At 42.7% G+C, this 12,963-nt stretch overlaps 1 pseudogene; it reads left to right on the top strand.

Annotated features, from left to right (window-relative positions):
- The first annotated feature begins 1,622 nt into the window (after positions 1 to 1,622).
- On the top strand, positions 1,623 to 1,736 carry LOC133770812 (U2 spliceosomal RNA; annotated as a pseudogene).
- The last annotated feature ends 11,227 nt before the right edge of the window (positions 1,737 to 12,963 follow it).

Below are 12,963 nucleotides of genomic sequence, written 5' to 3' on the forward strand. Positions count from 1 at the left end.
TCCCAGTTGGGGCGCCGGATTCTGTCCTGGTTGCCCCTCTTCCAGACCAGCTCTCTGCTATGGCCCAGGAGTGCAGTGGAGGATGGCCCAAGTGCTTGGGCCCTGCACCCGCATGGGAGACCAGGTGAAGCTCCTGGCTTCGGATCAGCACGATGTGCAGGCTGTGGTGGCCATTGGAGGGTGAACCAATGGCAAAAGGAAGACCTTTTTCCATTTCTTTCGATGTCCACTCTGCCTGTCAAAAAATATCGAAGAGTTCCCCCACCCCCAGGTTTTTTAAGGATTTGTTAATATCACATTTCCCCATTGAGGTGGTAAATTAGAAGAACCTGGTGCTCATAAGGCCAGAGAAGGCCAATTCATTCTGCCCTGACAACAATGCCCCAGTGCCTTCACCCACTTGCCTTGCAGAAATCTCGGCACAGATGCACATTACTGTTTTGAAGAAATGGCATAGAATTTAGAGATCCTAGACAACACCTGATGATCGGTGATGCCTAAGTAGGTAACATCTAGACTCAAAGGAAAAAAGCCTTCTCCCCATTTTATTACCTCCCAGCAGCCTGCTACTCCTTGTATATGTGAATGTAGGTGTGCATAAGTCATCAGTAAGTTGATTTTCAGCCAATCTTAAGACTAAGTCATCAGAGGTATTCATATCCCAACTCAATTCCCATTCATATTTTCCAAAACGAGAAATTCGATCAGGTTGAGGTTAAATCCTCCATCAGGAAAGCTTTGCATCCGTGGAGAGAAGCCTCATTGGCTCTTGCCCCACTTAGCACCATGGCTGGCACGGCTCTCCAGGCAGTGGCAGGGACCATGTGTTGGAAATTATCAAACTCACTGGCTTATTGGAGTGGAAGGGTTGGGAGAGAGGTGTTCAAAGAACACTTCCTGTCAGTTAGCAAAAGCACATCAATAAAAATAAATCAATGCCTGCTTGTTTTCTAGGAATCTGCTTCATATTCAACAAAGGACCCCATTATGTTGCATTTCTGATAGACTAGCTCATAGCACATCTTTTCTAGGCTAGAGTATCTTGAGGAAATGTGCTATTCTGAGATGTTGCGTCTTTGATTATGGATCAAAATGCAAAGCATAGATGGACTCAGGCATAGGATAAAAAAGGGATAATGCATAACAGATTTGCAATAAAAGTGAATAAATGAGAAATCTTGAAATAAAAAACTGATAAGTTAACATACAGTTACTGAAGGAAGAAAGACTTTTTTGACACAAAGGTCTTCATTTGGTTCACTTCCCAAATGGTAGCTACAGCTGGAGCTATGCCGATCCGAAGCCAGGAGCCAGGTGCTTCCTCCTGGTCACCCATGTGGGTACAGGGACTCAAGCACTTGGGCCATCTTCCACTGCCTTCCCGGGCCACAGCAGAGAGCTGGACTGGAAGAGGGGCAACCGGGATAGAATCCGGTGCCCATATGGGATGCCGGAGCCATATGCGGAGGATTAACTAAGTGAGCCACAGCACCAGTCCCAAGCATTTCTCTATTAATACCATAAAGATTTCTGTGAATTTAAATGGATTGGAGAACCTGAGTTTGATTCTTATTCACTGACTACTGTGTGGCTGTAAATTTTCCCTTATTAGAATCTGAGCGATCACTTCTCGGCCTTTTGGCTAAGATCAAGTGTAGTATCTGTTCTTATCAGTTTAATATCTCATACGTCCTCTATCCGAGGACAAAAAAAATCTGAGCTTTTAATAAAACTTTGACTAGATGAGGATCTTGTGCATGATAAACATACAACCATTCTTTCATGCCATTCTTAGAATACACAGTGCTAATCAACTGTGGAACTAATCTGCCCATAGAACTCTTCCCCAACCTTCAACAGAACGGAATTGAAATGTTTCCTATTAGATACATGGAGAACTGACCCCATTGATACTCCTGAGGTTCCAGATCAACTTGACATCCAAGCAGTTCTGGTATTTAAGAATTAATGTACCGAAGACTGTTTGCCTTAGTAGCCAATAGGGTCAGATAGCAAGTGTCTGTGTCTAGCTTGAGTGAGGTGGCAGTTTCCACCACAGCTATTAGATACACCACAGTAGCAGGATATGCATGACTAATTCTCCAATAAATTTATTAAATTGCAATTATAACAATTGGTACAAACTCTTTGGTTTTTCTCCAAGTACATGATGAAATAGGGATCATAGAGATCTCTCCTATAGATGTAGCTAGCAGGGGTTCAAGAACCCAAAAGAACAGCTGCATTAGATTGTGGCTGTGAAACCTAGAACAAAGCTCTTCACTCGAAACCTGCAGTGACTCCGCTGTCTCCACACTCAAGATTTTTTGCTCCTATGGCTTGTTATTGGGTTGGTCATTGTATTCTTCAGTCTTATTTACCCTCAAAATTGTAATATTTAGAGAGGCCTGACAAATGCAGAATGCTGTGTGCTGGTTCTAGAGAACCTCAGTGATGTTGAGTGTCTCAAGTTTTGCTAAATTGCCTTACTGATTCTGGCCTTACCTTGTACTGTCAACCACAATTAGCCATTTATTTCTGGTGTGCTTAGCTACTTTAGCTCTGCAAAGCCTCTTAATATGTAACTTTGTGTTCTCAGAATACAGAAAGGCTAATGTTTTTCCCACTCTACAGAATGAAAAAGCCTAAGTCTCCTAAAAGCTAAAGTTAGGGGGCATCAGTGTCAATAGAACTTGATTTTGGGTCTTCTGAATCTGTACTGTGGAGGACATTGTATCTCAGTGAGACAGTAATCCTTTTATGTACATTGTGACAATGCATTCATTCTCTACCAAAAACCACATTTCAAGTAAACTTCTCAGTTGTAACAATTTCATTGGTTCCAAGAGAGCTCTCCTGACCATGTATCACTCATTTTCGCAAGTGTTTGTGTTCTGTTTTTTGTTTCCTTAATAGAGTGGCTACTCCTTGAGGTAAGGTACACAATGAAATTTTCTCTGGAGCCTGAACTTGTCAGTGGACTTCATAAAGAATAGGCTTGCACTGTATCCCAGTATTATAGATGAGGAAGCTGAGTGGCAAGAATAATGATGGCAGCTGTACTTATTGGGGTCCTCAGGGTTGCAAGGACTGTGCTAAAAAGTCAATGCACAATATCTCCATGGATTTCATAACAGGCCAGTGAGGTGGTTACTGTTGTTCATGTGTCAAGGATGGGAAAACTGAAGCTTTGGGGAATACAGCAAACTGTAACATTAGGGCCAAATCCAAACTCGGGCTTGGAATGACAAGTATAGAGCTTCAGAGTCTGAGGAGTCCAGTTGTAATCTGGCCTTGGTGGTCTTCCTCCAAATCTAGTTTTTAATTCATTGTCCTAGTGTGTTTCATATTTCTTTAAAGTAATAAGTATTCCCTTAAATGAACTGATACTAAGAACACCTGTAGTCCATGTTTGCTTTACTGATGTAAATATCCTCTGAATTAAAGCCTAAGAATGAATAGTACCACCTCTAAACCCACAACTTGGTAACAGAATGGCTATAGTGTATTTAGAGCATGCAGATCTAAAGATGGCTCAGTGAAGCTTGATGTACCCTGTAGGCTGTAAGTAGAGCAAAGCTTGTGATAATGAAGATCCTCATGGGTATAAGGGAAGTGGGTTTTGGGAGCAGCGTAACATGGGGATGTCAAGTAAGCAGCTTGGCTCCTCTGCCCCAGCCTCTATCCTGTAGGGTTCTGAGTGGCTCAGAACTGCAGGAAGCCACTACTCATTGGCCAGGATTGGCTGTAGAAGAGAAGGCTAATGTGAAGTCTTAAGTGAGAAGTGTGTGGGTCATGGAGTAAAGGGGACTGTGGTTCTCAACACTGGTGGCACTTACTAGTTGAGTGGCATTGGGCAAACTACTTAGTCTGCAGTTAGGTCACCTCATCAGCATCAACAAAAGATTTCGGTACCTTCCCTTGCTTTTATCTGAGTAGTAAATTTCATGAGAATAACAGATTGTTTTAAATACATAATGCCATAAATTCACGTGACTTGAAATCGGCCAGATGCTTATATCTGAGTTGTGAACTCGGTTGTCATTTGGTGATAAGTCAACTGCTTAACTTGTTCAGTGTATGTCTGCCTGCCTATAAAGTAGGAATAACCTGATCTCCATGTTATGAGATTAAGAAAAATGAACATGACAAAGCACATTGCCATAATTTACTTGGTAAATATTCATTGTAGTCAGTCTTGCAGGACAGGTTTCTAAGGAACGTTTGTGTCCTTTCTACTAGGATACATTGGGTTATGACACTGCACTTGGAGCTAGTCCTGCTCAGCACAGTCATTGTTGATTTAACTCTGCTGAAGTTACTCAGGTCTTGTCCTTGGCTACTTCCTGGCCCTTGTGCAATGTCTACTTATTTGAGGATGGATCCCTACAGATCACGTCACCTGGCCATGGCAGAAGTGGTTATGCTTTAACTCTCCTTAGTACTCAGTGCTATGAACTCAAATAGAGATATAAGGAAAGGGGGTGGAAGATGGGGTCAGAGTTGGAATAAGAAACCTTGGATGATCAGATTTCTCTTGCATCTGATTCAATGATTGTCTATTATATACAGGGCTCTTGGGGCATAAACATGACAAGACCCCTGCCGGAGGGAGTACAGACTCTGATACAATGAGGCAAAACATTCTCATTTAGTTGAACAGTTAAACAGAACTAAGATTGCCTCAAGAAATGTGAGTATACACATACCAACTTTGAGGGAAATACGAATATATTTACTCCCAAGATCCCTTTGAACTTGAAAGAAAAATCCTTTTTAAATAGTATGAAAACCTACCAAGGACATAAGCAGTTTTTATTAATGTAGTGTACTAGGTAGATGTAATCTCAACCAAAATAGATAAAATTTGTCATGTGTTCGCATCTGTATATCATAACTATAGAGTTCAGCAACCTTTCACAAAGTAGACATTGTTTCTCAATCTGTACTGGTATTGTAAATATATTACAAACATGCTCACCTCGCCCCATCACACCCTGTTGAGTCATTTCCTTCCAAAGCAACCAGTATCTCATTGTGTGAACTATCTGAATCTTAAATTTTATGAAGAATCCTAGAGTATAGGAAAATCTGTACCATTTGATGCTTTGTGTGTTACTTCATGAAGCCAGCAGAAACTGTTCCTCTACGAAGCATAGGCTTGGAGTAAAGTATTCTCAAGTGTGTATAAAAACCACTGTCTCTGCACAGGATGATACCGTTGTACCTGGATGTCCTGATGTTAAGGTTATACTTCAGAACGAGAACTCATTCATGAGAATATGCTGGACTTGATGGAGGGCCAGGTACTTGCTTCCCAGCAACACAGCTTAAGTAAATGCCCAACTCAGACAGTCAACATTACTGTCTGAAAAATCTTTCATTCTGACATACTATCTCACATTTGTCACGAGGGAACTGCATACTCCCATATGTCCATAAATATTTGGTCTTGGTAGACTTAGGTTGACCTGCTTGAGAAACTGCAGGAAAAAAAGCTTATCTCTGTCCTTGGAAAATGTACAATTAAACGAAGGGAAAGTTTGAATGTGGTCTCGGAGACTTTGTTCCCCTGAAAACAGAATCATTTTGCTCTGGTCAATCAATAACTCCACATGGTGAATGTGAATCTGAGGCTCAGAAAGAGGTTATCGGCCATAACATTTCTTAACACTTTCATAATGTTATCAGGAATTAAAAGGTAACATTTAGCAAATATTTACAAGTTGTGTGGGACACAGCACAGTGTAAACAGAAGAATCTGATAATATCCAAGCAGCGATTTAAAACAGATGCAAAAAAAATCTAAAAAATGTTTGCTTTTCAATGATGCATTCTCTATCATGTAAAAATTTAACTATTGAGGAGCTCTAAGGACACGTGGAATGCATCACACAAGGAGGAAAGTATCTCGGGTGAAAGGTCAACATCGGCAGAGATAAAAGATTGCATTAGGCAGGTTGTGCCAACCAGGAAGGACACAAGTTATCTAAAGGAACTTAGCAAAAATATTACCCTGGAGAATGTCAGACAAATATTACTCATCTCAATTTATTACATATAAAAGGTGTGTCCTAAGACACAAAAGTTCCATCTTTGAACAGCCCCATTCTCCTTTTTGTTAGTGGTGGCATTTCTCCAGGTTCTAAGGGTCAGACATACTTGGCTTTCTCCTTGTTACCTACTCTGTAGGGGGCTTGTTCAATTAAGAGCAGGCGCAGCTGTGGCCCTGTGGTGGATCCTCCATTCTGTTAACTGGAGATGATCAAGAACAGGAAGGGTGAGGAGGAGAAACAGGAGGGGGAAGGGAGAAGGAAATCTTAAGACAGGAAAGCCTCGACGTGAAATGCCAGCCCCCAACGTGGGCACCGGTTCATGTCCCGGCTGCTCCGTTTCTGATCTAGCTCCCTGCCATGGGCTGACGAAAGCAGAAGATGGCCCAAGTGCTTGGACCCCTGTATCCACATGGGAGACCCGGAAGAAGCCTCTGGCTTCAGCCTGGCCTACCGCTGGCCACTGAGGCTATCGGAGTGAACCAGCTGATAAAAGGTCTGTGTCTGTAACTGACTTTCAAAGTAAATAGCTAAATACTCGAAAAAGAAAGCAACAGTCTTGAAATAAGGACATGAATAAAAGGGGAGTACCTTAACACCCAGATCTGCATACTCCCCATCCACACTGTTCAGTCCTAACTTGTACCCTCTGTGCTTCTGTCACCTTTGTCTTCTGCCTCAAGTGTGAGGGCCAGAGTGGGGTAGCACTGGACAAGGTTTGCTTGGACAATAAGGTGTGGCAAAGGTGGTCTGAAGGGACAAGCAGTACTTCGAAAAAAGGTGTATGTTTAAAATCGGTCTTCTTCCTAGAGTCTGTTCTCAGAATTGAGTTTGCATTGCTCATGTCTTAACCCTTAAATCTGAAACCTGTACTTAATTCCATGATAGTAGATGGCAGCTAGAAACTTCACCTTTGCAAGGGTAATTGGAAATAAGGCCCAGATGGCCTTCTAGAAGTAGAAGAAAATATCTGTTCTTCAAACAGAATATGGGAAGAGACTTGACCAAGCATGACAAGGGATTGAAGGGATAGAGAATCGGAACTAAATTTACTAAGATACTAGGTTTTTGTAGACAGGTAAGTATACTGTATTTTTAAATCTCAGCAGTCTTCATAATGCAAGTTTTGAAATGTAATTGTTCTCGAAAAATTAATGAAAAAGCAGTAAGTTTCTTTCAAAGAAATGCATCAGTTGTCATATGGTTAAATTGAAGCTTTAATGGATATTCACCTTGTGTAAATATGGGTGAAAAAATGGAGCGTCTTGTAACTAATTGACTTCCTGCCCCAGGCACCCTAACATCTTGCTGCAACTCTGGATCTGTCCCTCCAGGATACGACTGCCAAAATGATCAACACAGGGTCCCAAACTAACAATCTATTCTGCCCAAAGGACATTGTGCCCTCGGTCTCTTGGCCAGATGAATTGGCACAATTACAGCCTTCTCTCTTGCTTTCACCCCTTAGGATATCCTAAGTGTCAGGACTTCACATGTTGTGATGATTCAGAGTAAAAGAATCTGAAGGAGATAGTGCTACAAGCATCTTAGATTCTTAGGTCCAAACTGATGGAGCGAAACACGAATCCTCCTTGGTTTGTTGCCTTCAAATATCGCTGCCCCTCAGGCACATCCACAGATCAAGTGCAGGGCTAAATCCTTTGCTGACTCCTGACGCAAATATATTGGCGTTAACCAACAATGACCCCAAATCGGCCAATTCCAAGACTTCTTTTCCACCTGTCTCTCCACCCTCCAATCAAGTTAGGGACTTAATGACCACGGTGCAAATGCCAGTTTAATCTGCTGAGCTCCAGTTCTCTCCCCGAAGGGGTCTGATTCAGAGGAAAATGATTTCCTGAAGCAGAAATGAATGTGCAAATTGTTCACAGTTGCTTAATGATTTTTTACTTCCTTTGCCTCTTTTGCCTTGAAACTCTGTCTTCTCAGTACTTGGCTGCTCACAAAGCTAGTTGTTCAGTGTGTTTTTATCCACCCCCCCTTTTTTTTCCAAGTCCGACTTGCTGAGCTCTGTGAACAGACTCTTTGATCAGGAAACCCCATGGCTCACCTGGGGCATGTGCTGGAACAGGTGTGGATCTGCTGCCAAAGCTTTTCTCCATGTAAATGAGCTCAAGGCTGGGCTCTGAGTGAAAAGCTTTGAAGATCAAAGAGGAAGGTGGCCGTTTCCTCGCACAGAGGCTCAGTAGCCTGTCTCCCGGAGGAACGGTGCCCATGTGTTAGCTTCTAGCTTGCACACTGTAGGCACTCAACCGGTGCCTTCTATAAGGGAATGACCAGTAGCACTTAAATGCCATTTGTAAAAGCGCTGTTACCTGGTGTGAGGCGGGGAGGACAGGGGACACTGTTCCTAATGAGAATTTCCAAATGAAAGGGGCACATGCTTCAGAACCCCTCAGTAGTTCTTGAAGACTAATATTATATCAACAAAATATTGCAGAAAAACAATTATGGGGGACTGGCATTGTAGTGCAGGGGATTAAACCACTCAACGTGACACTGGAATCACGTATCAAAGTGCTGGTTGAAATCCTGGCTGCTCGGCTTCCAATCCAGCTTCCTGCTATGATCTGCCTGGGAGGGCAGTAGGAGATGGCCCCTGTGACCCGTATGGGAGACTCCAATGGAGCTCGTGGCTTCAGCCTGGCCCAGATCTGGTCATTGTGGCCATTTGGAGAGTGAACCAGCATATGGAAGATAGCTTTTTCTCTGTATTTGTGTCTGTCCCACTCTGGGTCACTGTGCCTTTCAGATAATTCCCTTTAAAAAGCCATGGAAATGTGTTGAGACTGAACTTCCACACTAGGCTCCAACACCAACACAAAGTGAATTCCCTTGTGCTAAGTTTCCTCTGCAACAATCATTTATCTGTTTATCTGACCTGAGCTGCACTATCGAGGAATGATAGCCAAGTTCCAAAACAGTGCAGTCTTTCAAAAAACAGGGACTCCTAGCGCATAGCAAAAAGAGGCCTGGTCCACCTAAGCCAGCATGACAAGGAAGTCCCCTCTGATTTAACTCTGGCTAAGTAACCTGAAGTTAGGCACTCCTCTCTTTTGCTTCGTGTGGTTTCCTTGTTCCTATTCAAACTGTCTTAAAGTAAAACTTCAGTGGAGCTTCTGTTTTAGATACTGCATGCTACCTCATTTACGAATTGCTGATAAAAGTCAACTAGATCCTTAAATTTCATTGGTTGAAATGTCCTTCAAGACAGAGGCAAACCAAAACAGCTCACTGACCTTTTCATCTTGGGGATAGTTGGGGGGGAGGGGCACAGTTTTCCATTGAACTTTAAATATTAACGAGGATCAATTAGTTTGAGGAATCCCCTTCATTTTCCACTGACTCACGAGTTTGTATTAATTATTAAGTACAAAGTATACACTAGGTGTGGTGACAGGCACTGGGAATACAATAGTGAGCGGAACCAAGCACCTCCACAGGTATGTGATGAAAAAGACATTAACCAATTGACTGCACAAACAGAACTAAGCCCTTCGAGGAGAGAAACATGGTGCTATGCAGATAGCAGGGTTGTTTGGCTAATCAAGGATATTAACAAAGTTAAGTAATAGAAGAATATTCATGCATTGGGAACACAGTGGACAAGAACCTGGCAGGCAGACATGGTGCACTTGGGGAACTGGAGCCATGTATGGATTGGATAGTTGATGGCGACTTAAGGCAGAAAGGGAAACCTAGAAACAGGATCATGAAACTCTCACTAAGGGCCATGTGAAGGCTTGCGCTTTATCCAAAAGTCAATTGAAAGGCCATAAAGAATTTTACACAGGGCCAGCGCTGCAGCTCACTAGGCTAATCCTCTGCCTGTGGTGCCAGCACTCCGGGTTCTAGTCCTGGTTGCTCCTCTTCCAGTCCTGCTCTGCTGTGGCCCGGGAAGGCAGTGGAGGATGGCCCAGGTCCTTGGGCCCTGCACCTGCATGGGAGATCAGGAAGAAACTCCTGGCTTTGGATCACTGCAACTCTGATCATTGTGGCTGTTTGGAAAGTGAACCAGCAGATGGAAGACCTCTCTATACCTTCTCTACTTCTGCCTCTCAAATGAATCTTAAAATTAAGCATGAAAACACAAGACTTGTAAACACAAATTCAGAAGGCTGTACGACTGGAACCTTCACTCCTGAGCCACATATATACCAGAAAAATAAGATGGAAAAGCCTAGCTGTGGCCAAATTAGTTTTGAGCTGTCACAAATGGTGGGGACTATTCAATTATTCCAGAAATATTTGAGTAGGACTATGTACCTGACAAAACTCCAGGTCCTTGGGTTACTTCAGGGAGCAGAAAAGCTGAATAATCTACTTACTGAACTTACATTCTGGGACGACAACTCACTATTGTCTGCTATTGGATAGTCCCATGAGCTAATCTAATCTTTATAACACCTCTGCCCATAAGATAACTACTATTAGACCACTTAGATGGAAGAATTGGCTACCAAGTTTAAGCCTAGTACCCAGTGTCTCACCTCTAGCAAATGTTTTGAGTGGCTCTTCATCGCTGCACTGACCTAGCCGTAAAGGCTAAAGGAGAACTTTAAAGTGTATGCCTGGTGAGATGACCTGGTGAGAAGCAATCAAAAGACTGAAGACCAGCAGGCCTGGTCATCTTGCACATCTTGGTCATCTCACACTGTTAGAATAAAATGCGGTAGGCTGGGAGACTCACAGCAGGTATTTATCTGTCCCAGATCTGAAGGTTGGAAGCCTGTGCCTGGGGTATCTGCTACCCAGCTCTGGAGAGGTCTCCCTTACTTACTGAAGGCTGGCTGTGTGCTGATGGAGTTTTCTTACATTTCCTGTTCATTGACAGTTGGAGCTGGGAGCGGGGCATCATTTGGTAGCACCAGGCAACATGAAGACTTCTAAATTCCTTGGCAATTGTCAGTGTTTGCTACCTATATGGGCTTCTGCATTTAGTCCTGCCCATAGCTTTAGGAGACAGGCAATATTTCCCCCCTTTACTGATACAGGCATCATTTAAACACTTGATTCAGTTATTAAAACAACTTATTACTTACTCTTCCATCTGTTGGTTACTCTGGAATTCAAAGCCCAGGTCCACATTGCCTGTAGTAAACTTTGCTGCTCCACTGCTGTTGGTGCCTCTGACCTAGTGCCTGGATGAGTATGGAAGGCTCTATGACCCTAGAGAGAGGAGCCCTCTGCCTGCAGGGGCCTTGGCAGGGCATCTGGGTGCTGGGAAACGGCCCTTGCTGCCAGGAATCCAGTCCATAGAACAGATGGAGACAAGGAGGGTCTGGGTAGAGAATTCACCAAAATGGGCATAAATAAGTTTACAAAGACTTTTTTGCCTTTCTCTAAATTTTTCAGGGGGAAAAAATTCCCAGAATAGACTTACCTAATTTGGGGAAATTGTCTTGAGGACATGGAGAAAAATGAAACTTCTTTCATCATAGCTGTACTCTCTAGCCTGGCTTTTTAACACAGTAGGCCAATAAATAACAAAGCTATGAGCATGGCTCCATGAAGACACTTCAAAGGCTGAGGGAAATGTGACTCCAAGTGCTGTGATACTTCTCTAGAAAAAAGTGGTGAAAAAGGAGTCTGGATACAACTCTGAGAATTGAACATTCGAATGATTAACTTAAGAACCCTATGATTTCTCCATCCCATTGATCGGTTCTTTAGATAGAAGCACACAGAATCTGCATGTCCAGAAACTAACTTGTCCCTTAGGTAACTAGAAGAACTAAGCACTGGAGGTATTTTATCACATGGATCTTGTGTACCAACAGCTTGGGGGGAAAGGTAAATCAAAGTAGTAGCTAAATTCAACAGCATCTGTTTGAGCAAGTTTATGCATTTTCCCCCAACTCAAAGTAAATAATATAGAAATGATACCATAGAAGGGATCTATTAGAAGATATCTACTACTTAGCTAATACTTGTCTACCAAAACTTTCATAGGTTACCTTTGCTTTTAATCGCTCTCAAATCCTGTGCTTACGTGGATAATTCCTCTGCAATGGAGAATTCACCAACAGTATATAACTTAATCTTCATTATGACCCAATAACACGTGATTATTTCCATATGAATTCATTGAAGACCATGCCTACGTATGTTCATCCTGTGTGCAGAGTTCAGTGAAGTTCCCAGGAACCTGAGATACTCAGAATTGTTTACTACTCTAAGGTGACAGAGCCAGGTCTCAAACTCAGCACTGTTATTGCAAGACTTTGCAGAAAACATCAGGGCAACTCCTCTTTAAGTAACAAGAGAACTACTTCCCCGTCTTGGGCACGAATACTGAAGCATTATACACACTCTGTAGTATGTGTTTGGATTTTTTCTATCCTTTAATACGAGGAACATCTGTTCACTGAATAATAAACATGAGGTAAAAGTAAACATGAAACAATACACATACGTATGTCATTTGAAATCGGCACACACAGGAATACCTGCCTCTGTTCAACATCCCATGCTATACTACAGTCTATTTTATTTCCCAAATGAAAAGGGTGCCCTTCTCGTGCATCTCCCTGAGACTCAGCTGCACTCCTTGGAGGGAAAGATAAGCCATGATGTCTGTGATAATTGCACAGGGATGATCTATTCTCTGCAACTGCAGACTAGAAGTACATTGCTGTGGGTGCCACTTCCCCAGTTTGAAAGATTTCTATGCAAGTGCTGTTAGCTAAAAACAAGCACGCAGTCCATCCGGCAAACAGCAATGACATTGTCCTCAACCTTCTGTTCAGTGAAAATAAGACCTTAGGTGATCTGAAACCCAGCACTATGCCTTTTCAGGGTCTTAGCTAACATGTGGTAAAAGAAGAGATGTTCACTCAGTTGGTGATGGAGTTTCCTTCTAGTCGGAGAATGCTAGGTCTCAGTCTAA

Source organism: Lepus europaeus, chromosome 11 (assembly GCF_033115175.1).
Source record: "Lepus europaeus isolate LE1 chromosome 11, mLepTim1.pri, whole genome shotgun sequence".
NCBI classification, from domain to species: Eukaryota; Metazoa; Chordata; class Mammalia; order Lagomorpha; family Leporidae; genus Lepus; species Lepus europaeus.